At 42.2% G+C, this 5,923-nt stretch overlaps 1 protein-coding gene across 1 annotated transcript in view; it reads left to right on the top strand.

The window, feature by feature from the left end:
- Window positions 1–5,923, top strand: part of T265_07909 (hypothetical protein) — a gene marked incomplete at both ends in the record, with an annotated part of 106,220 nt that overhangs the window by 41,912 nt on the left and 58,385 nt on the right. The gene's annotated exons all lie outside the window — the stretch shown is intronic.

The following is a 5,923-nucleotide window of genomic DNA, read 5'->3' on the forward strand; positions in this document are numbered from 1 at the left end:
TTCGTTTTGTGTTCTGGCTTATATATATATATATATATATATATATATATATCCACACTCTGCAGGACTTTACCCTACAATTCAGCGTCGCCGAAAAAAGAAATCAGGACTGTTATGAGTGAAGTGGTGACTAGGATCTTTACGATTGTGATCGCCTTACTCGGCTACCTCGTAAGTTGACTTAACAAGGAAGGAAATCAACTAAGTCACTCATCTTTTTTCTGAGGTGCACAAAAGTTGGTTGCAACTCTCTTACACCAAGAGACCGAAATAGCATTCATAGTTGCTTTCAACCAGTCTCAGTATATGTACTCGATGTGCACGTATTTTGCCAGCAGTCATTTTTTCAAGGCGTTTGGTGCACCATTAAGTATTTTTCCATTTACTTGTTATGAAATGTAATGACTACGGAGAGCAAAAGTTTTACAAGTGGAGCTGCAAATGCCCAGTGGTGAGAGAAGGAACCAGCAGGTAGTACTGCGACACTTCTCAGTTAAACCGTCATTCTATCCTCGGGTGGAAAATTTGCTGTGCCTAGAGTGTTCCCTATTTTACTTTTGCACCTTCGTGATACTTTGTCTACTGATGACTGGCTGCTAAGATCTTCGTATACAGATCACGCTAGACGCTTGATTTAAGAAGCAATCATATATTCGGGCCTCCTAAGACGTATGTCTCGAGCAAGGACACTTGTTACTAACGCCAAACATGCGCATATCAGCCTCAGTATGATTTCCAAACCTCTGAAATGTTGACTCACTGGGAAGTAACCACAGTAGTTGGTTCGACTACCGAGTAGAAAACCTTGCTTATCTATTTTCTGTCCTCTGCAGAGACCACGGTGAGTGGCGTCAAGTTTAGGTTTACCAAAACGTGAAAAAGCGTTTTCACTGGCTCGAATTAAGGTCTACTCCAGATTTGTAAGACCCAACGACTTTAGTATTTGTAAAAGAAGGTACACTGATATGAATATATGCATTCCTAAAACAACTGTGCCAAGCTTTTCAATATGTTGAAAGGAGGAAAAGGTACAAATCAAACCCCATACCGAATGGATACATGTCATAAAAGATTGCATTTAGCGTGGTTTCAGCGAAGCCAGGCTGCTTTGGAACGCTGCTTTTTAGTGCAGACATTTGGATCGTCTCTCTGTAACCACTCGCTGCATTGATCGAAGCAGTCCAACATTGATGTGGTATCCGGAACATGGAGACCGCGGCACGGTTGCAGTGTACATTAGCTCCGACAGTGACAAAGCGATATCCACTAGTATGTGGATTAACAAGGCCAAAGTTGACGTCACTAAGGCCGAACAGACAAATGGCACGACTAGCTGTTAGTTTTGCATAATACCTCATGTTTTGCGCAGATTATTTGCTTTTATAGGTAGCCGATACAATAATTCAGTCGAGTTAACAGTTAATTGAACTGGCAAGGGTACCTAAATCTTGCTTAAACGTCGTTTTATACGCCTGCAACTGCTTGTATGGGAATGTAGGTGAGCCGGTGAAATTTGTGACATCCAAGCAGCATTTGGATTGTTCATGAATCATCTCTACTGAGGATGTTCCTTTATACATCTGAGCCGTTTTAATAGTCGGTGACCTTTCCATGAATCAATACTCAGGCATGGCAACTATGAGGGACAAGGTTTTGTCATTAACCATTCCTTTTAGTTACATTTGGATTTACTGCTAAACGCTGATCTACAGAGTACATCAAAAGTCCGGTCGGTTCGCGTGATGAGCAGAAAAGCGACTGACAGTCATCATACAAAAAAGATAAGTGTTTATTTTCTAGTTATATGTTTACACTTGAGCACATCCCATTGGGCTTCGCAAACCTATGTGTTAAATGTCCCGAACAACTACCTAGAGTCGAAACTAAGAGTCTAATTTTATCTCCCACCTGGAGCAAAAATCGTTCCAGTTTACATTAATTTGAAACAAGAAAGAAAAATTTTTGGGGATTTTTGCTCAAGCTTAAACAACTCAGAGGAAAGCAAACAGCACAGCTCAAAATTCGCTCTTGAATATACCTTAATGCTACTGCAAAGCACAGGAAAATATCGTTACCCACTTGAGCCAAGGTCACTCGGGATGTAGCAATCGTCTCGCACAGCCCTAGGGATAACAGGCTCATAATAGAAGAAAACAGGTCGCCAGCTTTTAGTGTTCCTTATTCCCATACGGCAAACAAAGTACATTCGATACTGTAGATGGTGAAATTCAGTGATGAATTTGGGTAGCCATGAGATGAACCATCTGTTTGTTTTGATAGCAACCCATCTAGACACAACAACTGCCGATTATCTATGGGGACCGCTCCGACAGCACCAAAATTACGGTCGATATAGCCACCGTAGTATGACAAATCCCGATATATCTCCGACCAGTTCATGATTACTGAATGTAGCCGCATGTATATCAATAAGCTGTGGTCAACGGGTAAGCTTATAAGCTTTATTTGAAATTTTGTAAGAGAATAAAGCGGTACACAATCTGAGATTAACTACTAACGTTCATCTGGAGTACCAGTGATGCAACGTTTAATGTAGAGTGCACGAAGATTGAAATGTTTCTCTGCAAATGTACACTTGTGAATTTGTAAATTACTCTAGTTAACAACGTAATTCTACAACGAGCGTTTCATTGTTTTGGCGTGCCCTAAACAGACTCTAATGAGCTCTGCCGGACAAATTGCCCAAGAAGTGATATGGGGACTTTTTGGGCGCATCGGATGTGCTTCTTTGGTGAAAAAAACGAAGTATTTAGGGGTCTGTTCGCTGATCTCAGTAGTTAGTCTGCCACCAGCACTTGAAGAGACATGACGATGCACCAGACATAATCAATAATTCAGTTTCCGAGGGCACACCAATATGAACTTTTTTCTATCAATTTCTATCGATTTCTCAGTTGGAAGTTTCAATCATCGGGTAAATTCCCATTTTTCTTTTGAGCTACCTTTGAAAACTTCGAACCACTGAGGCACCCGCAGGCACCGAATTCCAGCACCAAATTAGCTCAACCTTAATAGCGTTATAAGGTACTTCCTACATATTCTGACATGTTCGATACCTGCCACTTTATTTTCGTTTGCTACCCAAGTTCAACTGGCTGCGCCAACATATACGATCCCCTTATGTTAGACTTCGAACTGTTTATCCTACTTCCGAAGCCGTAACTTCGAATGAGAACAGGAATATTTGGTAACTCTACGACCAAGGTATGCGTAGCCGCCAACAACAGTGCTGTAAGGGATCCTTAACCGAGTAACGTGTTTACTACATCATATGACCGATGAGCGCACCAGAGCTGTAAATCAGGAGCGTGATTTGTTCATAAATCAGGGGCTGCGAGAAACCCAAGGAATACAGTGTGACTTTTGTGAAATGTGGTGAAGCACAGGTAAGGCCATACAAAGCAGACCAACTCTGCAATAACCACTATCTTTTTCCTCACCCACAACTTACAAAGATCAGCGAATGGTAGTTGCAACGCATCGTCTGAAATCTTGAGTGTCTGGATCACTTTCTTAGTCATTATGTAAGAATCCGTCTTTCCCGACAGTGTTCCTCAGCAAAAGGTAGCGGGCTAAACAGCCGACCCTGACAATCAATAGTTTCCCACATGTTTGTGGTGTCCACTTTAAGCGTTGTTTACAACAGCTGCCGCTGCTGGTTCCTGCCACGATGTGCTTGATCAGTCCTTAATTCCCAACATGCAAGCCAGACCGGGCTAAATGCAAACAGGTGCAGTCAGGCGCACAGAGAAATGTGAGGGATAATTTATAAGGGATTTGAATCCCCCACACGAAATCTATAGTTATTTTGCCTGCTGTCTAACCTCTTGCTTGGCGAGGTGGTCACAGTCGGAAATATGTTTCAAAAATACCTCTAATGACTGTGGTGAACAAACTGTTCAAATGGTCTCAATACCTAGATCGCCAAACACATCAGCAGTCACCTGTTCAGAAACCAAAAACTGGGATCCCGGTTAAATTGTGACCACTTGCTTAAAACAAGTCCTTTGGCCTGCAAGACATTTTGGCACATTGATAGGTGGCTAGTTGTTCTGCTGAACAGACGGGGTGGCCGATTTATTACCAAGTTGACATTTACCAAAATTCTAATAATACATCAAACATATTGTTACATAGCTGGTGATTAGGCCAACAGCAGTTTACCTCCAGCAAAATAGAAAAAATTGCAGCCAGATTCCGATCGCTCCTGAGATCGACAAACATCAGAATCCCACAGTTTGTGAGGTGTTTGGAGGTGGGGGTACACATTTTTTAATGACACAATCGTTTTCTGCCAGATATGATTTAGCTGCCAAATACTACCGCCAGATTCCGTCTTTATAACACATATTCCGGTATCAAACATCGTACGTTTGTTTCACTATGGGATGCTTTTCTGGTGGAATACCCGTACAGGCGATGTCCTCGAAATGTTTTAAACAGGTCTGCATTTAAAAGGATACCATCGCATGAGCCTCAACCCGATGAAGTTGTTTTCATTGAACGTGTCTTCAAATCAGATGCTAGACGGTATCAGTAATAGTGACAAAGGGAAATATGTCGTAAAATCTGCCAACGCGCATTGAAAGCCTTTTTTAACTCTTGAACTTAACGTGTGGTAATATTACGTTATTGCAGGGGCCCTACTTGTACGTAAAATGATTTTCCGCTCCACAATCGGCCGCAGTTTTTTTACCGGTACATTACCAGCATAGAGGAACCGTGATCCTCAACTAGCACCTCGAATGACTCTGGGAGGAAACTTAGTAGCTCTGTACAAACATTGCCAATCTCATGTATCATCTTCAAAAGACCAACCGATCACTCTGCTTTGTGAGCTCTCCTAAGAAACGGGTCAGATTTTGAAACGGAATGGCACATTGGGCGGTTTTTTGTTGCAATATTCTTTGTATTATGCGAACATGAGTCTATTACCGCTTGGACAAAGACCCACATGATACGCATTCATTCTAAAATCTATAACAATACCTAGAAGGTGCATCGAGTGTTTGATGAAATGTGATAAACTGATTCAGAACAGTAACTTCACGTAATAAGGAAATTACAGCTTCCTTGGTTTTATTAAATTTCGTAATCAAAAATACAAACTGTCTAATGAAGCCCGACAATAAACTCGGAGGAAAAAAGGGCTGACTATTGACCCTAAAGAGGTAATATCAGCGTAACGGTGGATACTACTGATGAGGCATGCGAGTAATATGTTTCCTCGTAAATCCGCTTCGCGTCTATTGGAAGGTGGATTTATTACAGTATTCGTGGAATCGCTTTGTGTCATTCGCTTACATTTGACAACTAGTAAATAATTATTCTGGAAAGTTCAGGGAGGCTAGTTCAAGAAGAAGACGGAGATTCACCTTTTAAAAACAGGTTTTTTATGGCGGGTAGGCTTTCCTGTCCAAAAGTCTGTAACCGGAAAGTTGGTGTTTCCTAGTAAACAACTCGGCAGCCAGGGCCTTCTTATTGTTTGGTGACGTGACAAGGATAAAAATGAGGATCCCATGGCCACAACCCTTTAAGGATGGGGATGTTCGGACCTTCGAGGGTGAAGGACTTCGAGGAGGGTGCGGAAGCTCCTCGACTGGATACCGACCAGCGGTGCCGAAGACCCTCCTCAAAGGCGGTCGACAGCGGTCCTGGATGGTTCCAGAAGGGGCCCTCGATAGATGGACTGGGCCACCCTGAGAAGAAAGCTCTTAGAGCGGGTTATGCGAAAACATGCTACTCGCGTGTCTCGTCCGTAGTATCCACCGGTATATCAGCACTGGCGCGCCATATTTGCGTACGATTGCTCAGACAAGTATTTTAGCCAGCCAGAGTAGATTACCATAAACAATATTCTAAATAAAACATATCTTTGTAGTCTTTTGAATAGTTTAACCAG

Source organism: Opisthorchis viverrini, assembly GCF_000715545.1.
Source record: "Opisthorchis viverrini unplaced genomic scaffold opera_v5_195, whole genome shotgun sequence".
Taxonomy (NCBI): domain Eukaryota; kingdom Metazoa; phylum Platyhelminthes; class Trematoda; order Opisthorchiida; family Opisthorchiidae; genus Opisthorchis; species Opisthorchis viverrini.